The sequence below is a fragment of the Triturus cristatus genome, chromosome 3_2 (assembly GCF_964204655.1).
Source record: "Triturus cristatus chromosome 3_2, aTriCri1.1, whole genome shotgun sequence".
Taxonomy (NCBI): domain Eukaryota; kingdom Metazoa; phylum Chordata; class Amphibia; order Caudata; family Salamandridae; genus Triturus; species Triturus cristatus.
This window is the reverse complement of record NC_140584.1, coordinates 1,052,226,840-1,052,242,621: the sequence shown is the minus strand read 5'-3', so window position 1 is coordinate 1,052,242,621 and position 15,782 is coordinate 1,052,226,840. Positions and strand designations below refer to the sequence as shown.

The window sequence follows — 15,782 nt, the reverse complement described above, 5'->3', positions numbered from 1 at the left end:
TGAAGGAGTATTGAGGCATATGCTAAGTAGAACTTTTGTAGATGTAACACATAGCATATCAATTGTCGTTCTGTTGGGGATGAAGGATTAATGTTTTGTGTTGCACAGTAATGTACAAAACGCTTTCTATTTTGCTACATAGCAAGCTATTGTTGTAGGTCTTCTTGCTTCTTTTAGAATAGTCATACATTTCTCTGGTAGATTGAGGTATCCAAATTCTATGACTTCTGGGACCAGATTGCAAGATTGAGCTGTTGAGGGTTGGGATGTATAAATCCAAAAAGTGGGTTACTGTTCCTGAGCGGTCATAATTGAGGTGACACCACCCTGTAGTTTTCACAAGGGGAACCGCTCTACTTTTAATATAGGGGGTTCTCTATTTGTTTATTTGCTTTTCACTTCTCAAAATTACCCTTTTTGGTCCTGATGAAGTGTCAAGGATCGTTTTGACCATTGGAGAGCGCGAAACATGTCGACCTCATAGTTACTGGGGTATATTATTACCCAACCAGTAACACATAACCTACGTTTTTTTTAGCCTGTCAGGGGAACCAATATATTTAAAAAGCCTTTAGGGTATCCCCTAGCCAAATGCAGTCATTCACTCACTCACTCTCGAACCCTTTCTCTCACAGGAAAATCTCACACTCTCACTCATCATACAGCGTAATTAAAAGATCTCTGCCAAACTGACCCTTTGGGGGACCCATAGGGCATTGCAGCAACGGCCCGACGAGGAGCAACACCCAATGATGAAGCATGACATCACTCGGGATGTGTGAGGGCAACAAGAGACAACATTTGTGATTGTCTCTAATTGTGAAGTCAGAACCTAGACCCCTTTGTTCTCTCTCTTTCATTTTCTATGTGGACTGTAATGGGGTCGCTATAAGAAGAGTAACCCACTTTTTGGGTTTCTACTACTACGTGGAGCACCAATACTGGACCTTAACAAGCTCCTAGTCCCCCATTCTTCTTTGATTAACAGAGGGTTGGTATGTCTCACCCTGCCACTGCTCTGTGTTAGCATATTTTGATAATTGAGTAGCTTCTCAAGAGGTTATAGTGAAAGCTCCAATAATGTTGTGTACCATAGTTGATGTGCCCATGTGGGTGCAATCATAATCAGAGCCATTAACGTTTGTTTGAGTTTCCTGACCATAGAAGGTATTAGTGGGCGGAGAGGAAAAGCATAAGCAAATATCCCTGATTAGTTCATTCATATAGCATTGCCATTGGATTGTGGATGTCTGAATGCAAAGCTTTGGCATTTTGCATTTTCCTTTGTTACGAATAGATCTATTGTGGGTGTTCCCTACCTTTGGATGTATGTTTGTAGTAATGTACTGTGTATCTTCCTTTCGTGAACCTACTATTGTGTTCTGCTGAGATGGTCCGCTATTGTGTTCTCCTCTCCTGGTTTGTATTGTACTAGGAGGTGGATTTTGTGTTTGTTGGCCTATTTCCATATTATTTGTGCTAATTGGGACAATTGTATGGAATGGTTTCCCCGCTCTTTCTGTATATAATATTTTGCAGTCATATTTTCTGTGTGTAGAAGGACAGTCTTTCCTGCTATATTTGGGAGAAATGATTTGACAGCCGTCAAAATGGCTAGCAGTTCCAACATTTTGATGTATAGCAACTTCTGTTGTGTTGTACAGTGTCCTGAACTACAATGTCCTTCATAGGAGCTCCCCATCCCAGAAGTGATGCATCGGTTGTTATTGGTATTTGGCGGATTGGATCTTTGAAGCCTCTCCCTATTATAATGTTTGCATTGTTCCACCATAATGGAGCCTGATGCACCATGGGTGAAACCAACTTTAGTTCCCTCCCGCTTGTGACCATTGAAATGCTAATGTGTGAGCGAGCACTATTGCTGTGCAAGATGCCATCATCCCTAGTACTCTTGTTATTATTTTCACTGTTAGATTATAATGTGGTTGAAAAAGATCGAGCTGGTTCTGGAGATTTTGAACCCTTTCAGGATTGGGGTAAGCTGTACATGAGATGGCATTGAGAATTGACCCCAGATAAGGTTGAATTTGAATTTGGGATGGTTGGAGATGTGATTTTGTCACATTTATGGAGAAACCCAATTGATGTGGTCGATTTATTGTATTTTGAGTGTCTGATAGACATCTGTATTTGTTTGGACTCTTGATCAGCCAATTGTCAAAATAGGGAAACACATTAAATATTTCTCTTCTGAGTTTTGCTGCTACTACAGCTAGACATTTTTTGAATACCCTTGGGCTGTTGTTACTCCAAAGGGTAGTACTTAGAATTGATAATGCTGTCCACCTACCACAAATGTTTTAGCAATCTTCTGTGTGGTGGATGAATTGGAAGGTGGAAGTATGCATCCTTCAGGTCTAATACAGTCATGAACATGCCGTTTTGAAATAGTGGTATTACGTCTTGTAGTGTGACCGTGTGAAAATGTTCTGACTGTAGTGATTAAGTGGCCGTAGGACCAGAATGGGTCTTAGGGTTCCTTCTTTCTTTGGTATTAAAAAGGAAAGGGAGTACACTTCTTTGTTTTTGTATTTGTGTGGGACTATCTCAATGGACCTTTTTTGTAGTAATGCCTTTACTTCTTTTTTGGGCAGGAAGTAAAAGACACACAATGGATGGAAGGAATGCAGTACAAATCAAAACATTCACCCCCAGTGAAGAGATCTGGGTTAAATCCATCATTCTTTTGCTCACCATGCCACCCCAGTTTAGACCTGGCCATATGCAAATCAATCTTGAACCTGTGCCTCATGGGAACAGTCCAGCCCGAACTACCAAGACAGGTCGTCCCTGGACCGGAAACAAGCATGCTACTTTTCCCATTGGGCGCAGGGTCAAGACTGATGTGCAGATAGCTGGGTCCAAACTGGAATGGCATGGTGAGCAAAAAAACTATGGATTTAGGCCCAGATCTCTGTACTGGGGTGAATGTATGATATTGTTCTGCATTCTGTCCAATAATTGTTCTTTATGTACTTCTTTGAGCGGGCATATATGTTGTGGATTTAATGCCTGGTTCTTTGGTGGAATATTTGGTGGTTGTAGTAGTAATTCTAGGAAGTATCCTTTTTTGACAATTTCTGATGCCCATTGGTCTGATATAATGTTTTGCCACAACATATGGAATTGTTGTAACCTTCCCCTGACAGGTGTTGTGTTTGGGTGGAAGTGTAAGTAAGTCTTTTTGTTCTGGGGTGTAGCTGCCCTTGTTGAATGTGCCTCTTTCTCTGCCTTTATTATTTTTGTAACCTCCACGAAAATAACCACGCCCCTGTATTGTTGCTGTTGACGCTGGTAGGAAGTACTTTCTGCGGTAGAGGTTTTGCATATCCTCTACCTTGGTACTTCTGAAATGGCTGTAGTCTTTGTATTGTGATCTGTAAAGCATCTATTGCTTTAGCTGTGTAAGTGTCTTTTTTATCTTTTCCAGTTGTGTGTCCACTGCTGGACAAAAAAGATGTTTCCCATCAACAGACAGATTTAAAATATGCTGTTGTACTTCAGGTTTGAACCCCGAAATGTGTAGCCATGCATGTCTTCTGAGCATCGGTAAAAGACAGTAATGGGGAGAGGAGTTGGCCTAAGGGCTAGGGCGGTCGACCTCGAATCTGGGGGACTGGGTTCGAGTCTCAGCAATGATGCTGAACATCCTGTGATTCTGGGCAAATCACTTAATCTCCCCGTGCCTAACAAAAATGAATGTGTCCTCATGTAATGCAACTGGTACTATGTAAATCGCTCTGATACCCGATTTGGGTCAAGTTCGCGCTATATAAAACTCTGTAAAATTAAAAAAGTAATACAGTGAATTTACAACATAAAATATAAACATAGAAGAGTGTCAAAATCTAGGAGCGCCATCTCTTTAGGCGACCAGATGGAGGTGGTTTTGATAAACAAAACAGGAGTTCAACAGGTAAGTTCAATTGATAAATAGTATGGTGATGACTTTTAGTCTAACTATTTAGACATCAGGAATGATTTCACCCCTGATTTGAAGGAGGCAGTGGAGTGAATCAGACGGACTTCCTTTGGAAGAGCATTCCAGATTTTCCTTGCGATGCCTGCGAAAGCTCAGTCGCACGTTTTCTTCTTGTGAGAAATCTGTGTTTTCAGTAGCATGGAGCTGTTGATAAACAATGTCCTACATCCGCTCGATAGTTCCAGATTTTATGCAAGGCATCTTGTGGGGTTGAAATGTAGTTCTTTATGGGTCATGCAAGTGATTTTTAGATGAATTCATGCTTCATACCGGAGCCAGTTTAGGGATTTCAGGTCAGGGGAGATGTGATTGTTTCTTTTTGTTCCGGTGACGAGTCTGGTGCAGCATTAAGGGAGGCCCATAAAGGGGCCAGTTTGTACCTGGGAAGGCCAGTGAGCATGGCACTTCCGTAATCAAGTCTCGGGATGACTAGGGCATGGGCCGCTGATTTAAGATCATCCTGAGGGAGAAAGAAAATGCTCATCTGGTAGTTTGCTCCTTTGGTGGCGTTGCTGATGTGTTTCTGCTTGTGCAGATGTTTGTCTAGTATAATTCCCAGAGATCTCGCAGAGTCTACAAAGTGAGGAGTACAATTGAGAGCAGTTAGATGTTTCATCCAAAGGTTGATCTTCAGATTGTGTTTGGGTGGGGTAAGGAGGAGGAATTCCATTTTGGTGGTATTAGGTTTGAGATGGTTGAGCACAAGCCAGTTCTGAGTATTCTGTAGAATAATGTTGAGGGTATTGAGGTCATCAGGAGAGGAGATTTTCAAGTACAGTTGTGTATCATCAGCATACTTGTGGTAACGAATGTTGGAGGATGCTAAGGAGTCTGCTAAAGGTTCCATGAATAAGTTGAGGAGAATGGGATGGATTGTACCGTATGTTCTATATGTATGCATTTTCTTTCTCAGGTGAATGCATTGGGAGCTTATGATATTTAGCAGCTCTTTGTATGACGCTATAATATGATGATGTGTCATCAGGGGAGAATGTTTAGCAGGTATTGTTGGTTCCATATCAGTATCTGATAGAACCACATCATAATCTTCTAATGGGTCAGATGTATCATCAGCATGTTGTTTAAACTGGGAATCAGTGTCCTGTACTTCTCCTTCTTCTTCTACTTGTGGAGAGGGCGGAAGAGTTTGAGGCGAAGCAGGAACACTAAAAATGAGGGGGATTGTTGCCCTAGTTTCTTGTGCTACAATTTTTTGTGGGGGCTGAGGAAGTTGTTCCTCTTATGTCTTTCTTTTTGCAGTCTCTTTCCTTTTTTGTTGCATGAAATGTTGCAGTCCCTCAAATACTACCCCTTATTTTTGAGTGGGTTTAGTTTTTTGTGTCTTCTGTTTCTTGTGTGCTGATGACGTGCTTTTCAAAATAATTTCATGTTTTGAAATAGTGCATCATGAATTTTCTTCTGTTTAGAAGAGTGTTTGTGGTGTTTTTCTGAACTCGGTACCGAAGTTTTAAAATTCGTTCCCCTTGATTCCAAATGTTTTTTTCCTCTGATTCATGTTTTTTTTAACTGCTCAATTCCGATATTTTTGTTGGTTCCAAATGATGCCTTGTTGTTGAAGGCTTGCTCGGTGCTGATGTATTTTTTGGTGCTGGCAGCATCTTGGAACCTTCCCTTTGCTTTTGTCCGCACCCGATCAGGCTTGAGAATACTCTAGTCCTTTCTCGGCTCCAAGGCTTGGACATTGTGTTGGCCTGAACGCAAAAGTTGTGGCGCACTATGTCGGGGTATTGGTGGTGGAGAGTGTAATATCTTCTTTACGTGGGGGTTAGTAGTACTCAGGGTACATGGCATCGTCTTTGTCCTGAGTCCGTGATCAGCACCAGTGATTGAGTTGTACCAGAGCATGTTCTTCCTCAGAAGATGTCTCGCAAGCAGAGTAGTGTGGGCTAGCTATGACCATTCCTCCTCCTGTTGGAGCGCTGGCCTCACTGTCTACTTCACTATCGTGGCTGAACTCAACTGTGTGTTCCATTGTGTGCACGAGGCATTGATGCCGTCGAGTTCGAAGAGCCTTTTTATTTTTGAACAATGCACTAGCTTCCCTGTGCTCTTGAGAGAGGCACACATTACAACATTGTGTGTGTCGGAGTACGAATACTTCGCTCTGCACCGAGGGCACCTTCTGAAAAGTTCTTTCTTCGTCTCCATCACCCAGAGACGATCATTCTTGATGGTTGTCTATGTTCGTATGCCGTGTGGCATCAAATTCTGAACAGTTTTGACGTAGTCCGTCCGAGCCCGATGGAGTAAAAAAACTTTCTGAGGTGCAAAGAGCTTGACATGCATGATACCTCGAGGGAGAGGAGAGACAATGCAGGACGCCAATCATAAAGCTCCCTTGAGAAAAACAACTTGCAAAGTCCTGGCCCAACACTAGATGGCAAAAGTATGCATAGCGTGTGAATCTGCAGCACTACACGCTACAAATAGATGCTTACAGGATAAGTAGCATAATCCTTTTTTATCCCTTTCTATTGTGCATGTTCAATGTGAACGGCCACTGAGGAGAGGCATCCCTGTCTTGAAAATTATCAAATCAAGCTTGTGTCCAGGTTTTCTGCCATGCTGCAAGTGCCCATGAGCCGTTCAACTCCTGAACGGTTTAGGTAATCCTTTCCGTTTCAACGTTTCCAGCAAAAAGTTCTCATGAAAATGTTTAGCAGTGGGTCCCAACATTAGAAGGCAAAAGTATGCAAAGCATGTGCATCTGCAGCCAACACATTCAGAGTATACAATTTTTTCCTGATAACACCCAACTACTGCAGCAAGAACACAGCTCATTTGAAGCAGGTAAAAGATGTCGCAGCAAAGAGGGACACATGTATATGTTGTTCTTTCCCACCAACTTGAAAGTACTTAAAGATTATTGTGTTAAATTCTTCACAAACCCAGGGATGGGATTTAATATATAGCTGAGAAATACCTCACCATCTTCGTGAAGCGGCTGGTGATGGGGAAGGTCTTGACAGACAACTCATCCAGCAGAGGAGCCGGAATTAAAGATGTTCATACTGCGACTAGCAGAGTGGTAGTGAATACTGATGTAAAACTGCAAGTTGAAAAATAAACATGGCACATGAAAGGTACTGATTTCTCATTTTGGATGGCCAGAGGGAAAGAGGAGCTGAGGGCGCCCCTTGGCAGTCCTTTAAGACAGGGGGGGCATGACGCCAGTGTACTCTGACCCCCTCCCCCCTACCTTTAGAGAGGTTGTTGTTTTTGTGTGGGATTTTGAATTAGAATTGTCATAAGATGCAAGTATGGAGGGCAGGTTTAAAGAGCTGGAACTGTATTCAAACAATAATGACTAACTGTCAAGCAATTTGAAAGATTACTGTTCCCTGGGAGGGGGGATAGTGTACATGATTTTCAATTTACCGACATAGGTGTGACAGGTCTGGAAAAACATACGGGAGTTGAACAGATACAACAGCGACGCACTACTGTGGAGCACTATGAATAGGCATTGATTGTATTATCTTTTGCACACGCATTAGATGACAGGTTGGGTGAGTGTCATTACATGGAACAGAAGGGCTTAAAAATGATAGAAAAAGAGACAGTGTTATTAACGCACTCCTGCAGAATACGCACCGGAATGCTGTAGAACATGATAAATTGGTACAGAAATAGAGGGGGGACTTCACTTTTCTTTTTTGTATTCGACTGTAGTTGCAGTGTGCAATTCCATTTTGGAACCCCTTTAGAAAACTTCAAGCAGTACAGGACACACAGGAGTGCCACTGAGCATTTGCCTTTGCCTGATCAATGACTTAGGGGGCGATTCACAGAACTAACTTAAGACAAAATCCTAAATTTACTACTTTTGGTATTCACAGAAGTTAGGATTTTGTCTTAAGTTTGTCTTAAGACAAACTTAAGACAGACTTAAGACAGACTTAAGACAGACTTAAGACAAACTTAAGACAAAATCCTAACTTACGTCTGTCTTAAGTCTGTCTTAAGTCTGTGTTAAGTTTGTCTTAAGTCTGTCTTAAGTCTGTCTTAAGTTTGTCTGAAGACAAACTTAAGACAAAATCCTAACTTCTGTGAATACCAAAAGTAGTAAGTTTAGGATTTTGTCTTAAATTAGTTCTGTGAATCGGGCCCTATGTGCCTAGCGTCTCAGACAAGGATTTCTTGGACTTTAATTGTGCAACATATTGTGAGAAGGTTAGGTTACTCCTTAAAATCGGTGCTGTCACCAGGACGTCCACTCAGCTAAGAGAGATGATAGGCAGACAAAATGGAAACATAAACACAACTATGGACGTCAGTATTCTTAATGAGAAGGTAGTGTCCAGAACCGAGTACACGCACTTCTTTAATGTGACGCCTCCCAGCTGCCCCTCCCTCCCACTCGTCCTTATATGGAGACCGTGCGGTGCAGGTGAGTGTGACCTGTCCTCAGGACACCCCCGCGCCGCACGGCCCTCCAGCTGTGTCTGTGTGCCAGCTCCCTCGCTCGCTGCTGATCGTTGCCGTTGCCGTTTTCCACTAAGTGCTGTGCCCTGTGTTTATTTTCTCCACTTGTTGCCTGTATTGCCCCTGTTTTTTGCTCCGTGTATTTTTCTGTTGCATTTTAGCCCCTGTTCCCTGTGACCCCCGCTCCCCGCCGCCGTACATCGCGGCCCCGCACCCTTTTCTTCTGTGCCCTCCCCGCTCCCGCCTCCCAGCTGGCCCCCCCCTACCACTTCGCCTTATATGGAGACCACGCGTGCGCGCAGCATTCACGCGCAGCGGGTGCGCCGATTGTGCGCCAAAGGCAAGCCCGTCTGCGCCCGTCCATGCCTGGACCGCGCCCAGCGCCAGGACCCCTGGCCCCCGCAGATTCCAGCCCACCCGCCGAACGTACGACGCCGCAACCCTCAACGCACTCAACACCGGCCGGAGCACCGGCTACTACCAAGCCACCCCGAGATGCACCCACAGACCCTTCACCTGCCGAACCTGCAAGTTCACCCGCCTCCGGACCTGCGCGGCACCCGCCAAGCCGACCCCCAGCAGCAACCACCTGAAGTGCATCCTGCTCAACACCCGCTCCGTCCACAGACACGCCATAGAACTCTGGAACCTGCTCGACACCACATCTCCAGACGTCGCCTTCCTCACGGAAACCTGGATGAACGCCTCCTCAGCGCCCGACATCGCCATCGCCATCCCGGACGGTTACAAGATCACCCGGAGGGACCCCGTCAACCAGACCGGAGGAGGCATCGCCATCGTCCACAGAAACACCATCCGCATCACGACCAACACAGACGACACCCTCACAGCCGCCGAACACCTGCACTTCCAGATCCACACCGACCCCAAGACCACCCTTAGAGGCACCCTCATCTACAGACCCCCTGAACCCCGCACACACTTCAGCAAAGACATCGCAGACTTCATCAGCCTGCACGCCCTCCCCTCCGCCGACTACATCCTCCTAGGGGACCTCAACTTCCACCTGGAAAACAACAATGACAGCAACACCACCACCCTGCTGGACAACCTCGCCAACCTTGGACTCAAGCAACTGGTGACCACCCCCACCCACTACGCCGGACACACGCTTGACCCCGTCTTCTCATCCAGCAAGTACATCTCCTTCAGCCACGCCACCGGACTTCACTGGACAGACCACAGCTGCGTCCACTTCAGCTTCCGAAAGACCACGACCCACCACCACCCACAACAGGTTCCCCGCAGGAGCTGGAACAAGATCACCTCCGACCAGCTCACCACATCCCTGACCCAGATCACCCCCGCCAGATCAACAGACCCCAGCCAAGCAGCCGACAACCTCACACAGTGGATCACCATCTGCACAGATGACCTGGCTCCACTGAAGACCCCCCCAGCAGACCCGGCAGCAAGAAAGCCCCCTGGTTCACCGATGAACTCAAGAGCTCCAAGAGGAACTGCCGCACCCTCGAGAAAGCTTGGCGCAACGACCCGACTACAGACAACATGACCACCCTCAAGCACGCCACCCGCAAACACCACCAGCTGATCCACACCACCAAGAAGACAGCATTCAAGGAACGACTAGACAACAACGCCCACAACAGCAAGGAACTCTTCAGCATCAACAAAGAGCTCTCCAACCCCAGCGCCGGAAACAACGACATCACTCCCTCGCAAGACCTCTGCAACTCACTCACCTCGTTCTTCCACAGCAAGATCGCAGACATACACAACAGCTTCAGCACACAGCCCACGCACTCTACCACCGAACTGATGCCCCCCACTACCACCCTCCATGCCTGGAAACCGATCAGCACCGAAGACACCATCCGCACGATGAACACCATCCACTCCGGATCACCAACCGACCCTTGCCCCCACCACGTCTTCAACAAGGCCGACTCCGTCATCGCACCCCATCTCCGGGACATCATCAACTGCTCCTTCAACACCGCCACCTTCCTGGAGAGCTGGAAGCATGCCGAACTCAACGCCCTACTGAAGAAACCATCAGCGGACCCCACCGACCTCAAAAACTACCGCCCCATCTCGCTCCTCCCTTTTCCTGCCAAAGTCATCGAGAAGACCGTCAACAGGCAGCTGGCCGCCTTCCTCGAGACGAATGGATCCCTCGACCACTCGCAATCCGGTTTCCGAGCCAACCACAGCACCGAGACCGCCCTCATCGCAGCCACTGACGACATCCGAGCCCTACTCGACAACGGGGAAACAGCGGCCCTCATCCTCCTGGACCTCTCCGCAGCGTTCGACACTGTCTGCCACCACACCCTAGTGCAGCGCCTCAACAACATCGGAATCCAAGAGAAGGCACTGGAATGCATCATCTCGTTCCTCACTGGAAGAACCCAGAGAGTCCGCCTCCCCCCGTTCAGATCCGAAGCCACCGAAGTCATCTGCGGCGTACCACAAGGATCATCTCTCAGCCCCACCCTCTTCAACATCTACGTGAGCCCCCTCGCGTCCATCGCATGCCAGCACAACCTCAACATCATCTCCTACGCCGACGACACCCAGCTGATCCTCTCCCTCACCAACAACCCTGCCACCACCAGAACCAACCTACACGAAGGGATGAAAGACGTAGCCGAGTAGATGAAGAACAGCCGCCTGAAACTGAATTCAGACAAGATGGAAGTCCTCATCCTGGGATCATCACCCTCCGCCTGGGACGACTCCTGGTGGCCCCCAGCCCTGGGCAGCGCACCCAAACCAAAGGACCACGCGCGCAACCTGGGCTTCATCCTGGACTCCTCCCTCTCGATGACCAGACAAGTCACCGCCGTCTCTTCATCATGCTTCAACATCCTACGCATGCTCCGAAAGATCTTCCGATGGATCCCCACCGACACCAGGAAGACGGTCACCCAGGCACTCGTCACCAGCCGACTGGACTACGGAAACACCCTCTACGTCGGAACCACAGCCAAACTGCAGAAAAGACTCCAACACATCCAGAACGCCTCAGCACGACTCATCCTGGACATCCCCCGACACAGCCACATCTCCGTACACCTGAGAGACCTGCACTGGCTCCCCGTCAGCAAAAGGATCACGTTCCGACTCCTCACCCACGCACACAAAGCCCTCCACAACCTGGGACCCAGGTACCTTAACAACCGCCTGACCTTCTACACTCCCACTCGCCAGCTACGATCGACCAGCCTCGCCCTCGCCTCCGTCCCACGCATCCGAAGAGCCACCACGGGAGGAAGATCCTTCTCCTACCTGGTAGCCAAGACTTGGAACTCCCTCCCCATCCACCTCCGCCTGACCTCAGACCACCTCTCCTTCAGGAAGCAACTCAAGACCTGGCTGTTCGAGCAGTAGCGGACCCCCCCCCTACCCCAAGCGCCTTGAGACCCTCCGGGTGAGTAGCGCGCTATACAAATGTTATGATTGATTGATTGATTGATTGAGACAGGATTTAGCAGATGTGTTGGGGGAACATCTCCCCCAAGTAGATCTACTTTTTCTCCAACCTGCACAGTTGATACAGTAAAATTATTTATATCTTTGTGTCTTTTTGACTGCATATTAAATTAAATGAAATGAAGACTTTATAGAGCGCTACATACCCAGAGGTGTCTAGATGCTACCTTCAGACAGAGAGGACTAAACGAGTTGCCAGGGATCAACATTTAAAAACCCAGATATTTAAACCCTTTCTAAATCTTAGCAGATTGGTTTCCTTCTTAAGTGTTATTGGCAAGATCACTGGTTTGACTCCCATTACCTGTGTAGAATGTTGCTTGACCCCTCTCCACATTGCCTCTTGCACATCTGATATAATGTTATCACAAGAGTGCTGAACTGGAAGTTAAGGGTGAGACCATACAAGATGTGAATTTCTGTGAAGACTCACCACAGACACTTGATTAATATTTTACAATTGGGACACAGCCTCTAACAGGGCAACGGAATAGAATACAATGAAAGCCCTACCGAGGACAGCAAATATTTGCAGGCATATATAAATGAGACCAAGAGGAAGACGAACGCCCTGGATAGAGAAGTAATACCAAGGCTATAATTACATGAACACCTGTTAGATAAAAATCCAAACTACAATAATTTCTGTATGAACCAGGACAGATTTCCGTACACAACATTCCAACTGACATTGTGTACAGGGCTGGAGGATGTTTACTTGGCCGTTCAAAAGAGAAAGCAAAAAGTGACCAACCCTAATTCTGATCATAATCGGGAGATGCAAGGAGGAATAAAGTTGAGATCTATATAAACTAAAAGCTCACTCCAGAGAAAAAGGAACTTGGGAAGACCCTGGGTATAGATGGACCCTCGGTGGGGTTTTATAAGGCGTACATCAGATTGTTATCGGACAAACTATTAGAGGTATGTGCCAAAACTCAGGAGAGGAGCTGCTTCACTGACCCCAAGAAGGCGGCCTCCAATGTCATGGTCCTCAAGCACTGGAAAGGCCATTGCATTATAGGTCTCAAATACCACTGTCCCATTTGACTCCAAAATTCTGAGAGGGGCCATTGAGAAGCAGATATTGTGTGTGAATACAGAACTGCCAAATCTGGGGCAGTGAGGGTTCATTTACAGATGAAACACAATTTACATTATTTAGCAAATGTACAGCACTTTCTACACAATTCCAAAAATGACATGTCTGTAGCCTCTATAGACATAGAGGGGGTGTTTGATACAGTGGGTTGGGACTTTGTGTTTTGGGTGGCTGAGGGAGACAAATTCAGCCCCACTCTTCTGAAATGGATAGAATTACTAACTACAAAATCATTAGCAATGATCCGAATGGACAGGATTGCCTTTGAGAGTTGTCATTGGAGCAAGGCACTCACCAGGGGTGTATTTTGTCACCTCTTCTGTTGGCGTCTGTAGTGGAACTGTTAGCGTATCTACAGGGTAGTCAGGTGGGGCAGTGGAGGATTGAGTAAGAGACTCCCTACACATTGTCTCACAATATGCTGACGATATATTGATTTTCTTGAAAGATCTAACTGTGCAGGTTCTACAAATGCTCCATGAACTTTATATATTCAGCAACATGTCTGGCTTACTCACTAGGTGGCATAAGGCTAAATAATGTATTCTGGGGTGGGGCACACAGAAGACAAGTCGCTTACCATGAACTGGGCCTTCCGTGGCAGAACCCTTTTCTTAAATACTAGGGCATCACATTATCTCATGACCATGAATGCTGCACTGAAGTGAACACAGGCTGAGTAATTATAGAGACTCGAAACTCGGTGGCCTTCTGGTCAAAATTACCTGTCTTTGTTGAGTCTGGTGACCTTAGTGAAGATGGTAGTACTATCTAGTCGCTTGTATGTTTTTCAAGACGTTTTTACTCTGTTACCTAGGTAAATCTTCCAAGAGTTGAGTAGTACATTTCTTCATGTATTTCCACCAAGTTTTTCTTGTACATTTACGTGAGTTATTGTCTATATATTGTTGTCAAATAGCCAAATCCTAATGTTCAAAATGAGGAGATAAAAAGGCAATAAGACAAAAATTAGGATTTAGCTATTTGACAACAATAAATATGCCATCCAGAATTAATGTTGTATATTGAACAGCAAAATATACAGGACAATGTACTACATATTAAGCTTTGAACATTTTTGTCATTATGAAATTAATAGACAATAACACATAAATGTACAAGAAAACTTGCTGCAAATGCATTAATAAGTGTTAACATTCACCCTCGATCAAATGTCATAAGATGCACATGATGCAATTAGGAAATTCTGCGGTATTTTTTGTTTGGAAATTGTTTTTAAACGGACACAGTAAAAACTACAAATCCCACAAGGCTGCATTATAAGCCAAGTGGGCATGCCTGTAAAAACAGCAAAATGGTAGAAGGACTCACCTACTGTGATCAAGACTTTTTAGTTGAAACGCGTTGGTGCTTGTGGTGTGATTAAAAAAGCTTTGAATAAGAAAATCCTGGAGTGCAGCATATCTTTTGTTGATGTTGAATTACTACATGGGCATGATTCTGCCCATAATGCCTGCACCGGCCATGAGGGCGTCGTGGTATTGGAATCAATTGATGAATGAATAGTTATAAATATCTCTGGGTGCTAGCAGCGGACCCCGTACCTTAGCATGCACAGATGAATGGTCTACATCTCAGGTGTAGTTGCGATCCCGTCTGTCTGTTTGCATCTGTGTGCATACCTATATGTCATGGAGTACGTGTCCCCAAACAACAGCTGCATTTGTGTGTTATGTCTATCTGCTAGAGTCTGACCAAAACAGAATATCAAGGGGCATTGTTGCTTGACCTTGTCTACGGTGTTCAGACTAAATCCCAGAAAAGAACAGAATGCGAAAACAATAGTAGGTGCTGTGTGAAAGTACAGTGTGGCACAAAGCAATATACATGTGTATAGTAACGTGTGCAAAGCAAAGTGAAGACTGCAACATGCTCATGCTAACATAGGAAAAACAACAATGGGCCTGCACAGAACACATGACAAATGTACTGTCAGGAGCAACTAAATACCTTCTATCGCCTCCTCCCCTCGGAAGCAGACCGAAACATATCTGGGATCCCCTATGCTGTTCCCCCCCCAGACACATGGCCAGGCTCCAGACAGGCAAGCTGGCTAGTGGAGCAAATATGGTAGCCCACTCTGCAGTGACCCCTTGCAAAAAGTAGGTGTCAGCTGCTCTTCCTAAATGATGAGCCCGACTTGGATATGGAGATGTGGTTGGATAGTGTTACTGTTTTCTTTCACATAGTGAGTATGTGGTGTATCTATGTTACATTGCTCATGACTGACTGGCCCTCTTGATCATCTGTCATAATGTTTTGCTTGACGCAGCTCAGAACATGCAATATATATGAATTATATGTTCTCTCATGGTGCAAAGCATAGTATTTGGGACTGTTCTTAACTCTGGTGCTTTCAATACCTGATTTTGTTCACAAGATAATATGTATTCCTGTTCTGTATCATTTTATATTCAATAAAAGCTGTTCTATAAAAAAAAACAATGAAACTTTTGAAAAACATATAGTAAATCTACACTTCCATTTATATACTTACCTTTAAAATAGTTTAGTGATTGATATTCTGGACACAATATTATTGCAGGTCAATAACATAACACTCACTGTTTTATCATCCTATTGGGAGGAGGCATTTTGGGAGTAAATGTCTGGTGGAACTTTCACAAGTGCCTTTCTAGGATGGTGGTATTTAGGCCATTAAATATGGATTCCGAAAATATACCCCACAAAATTGGGGCAAGGAGTCAGTGCTCACACACACTGTCTCCCTAG

At 45.5% G+C, this 15,782-nt stretch overlaps 1 protein-coding gene across 3 annotated transcripts in view; it reads right to left on the bottom strand.

The window, feature by feature from the left end:
• Positions 1 to 15,782, bottom strand: part of LOC146859096 (eosinophil peroxidase-like) — a 306,952-nt gene that overhangs the window by 65,455 nt on the left and 225,715 nt on the right. The gene's annotated exons all lie outside the window — the stretch shown is intronic.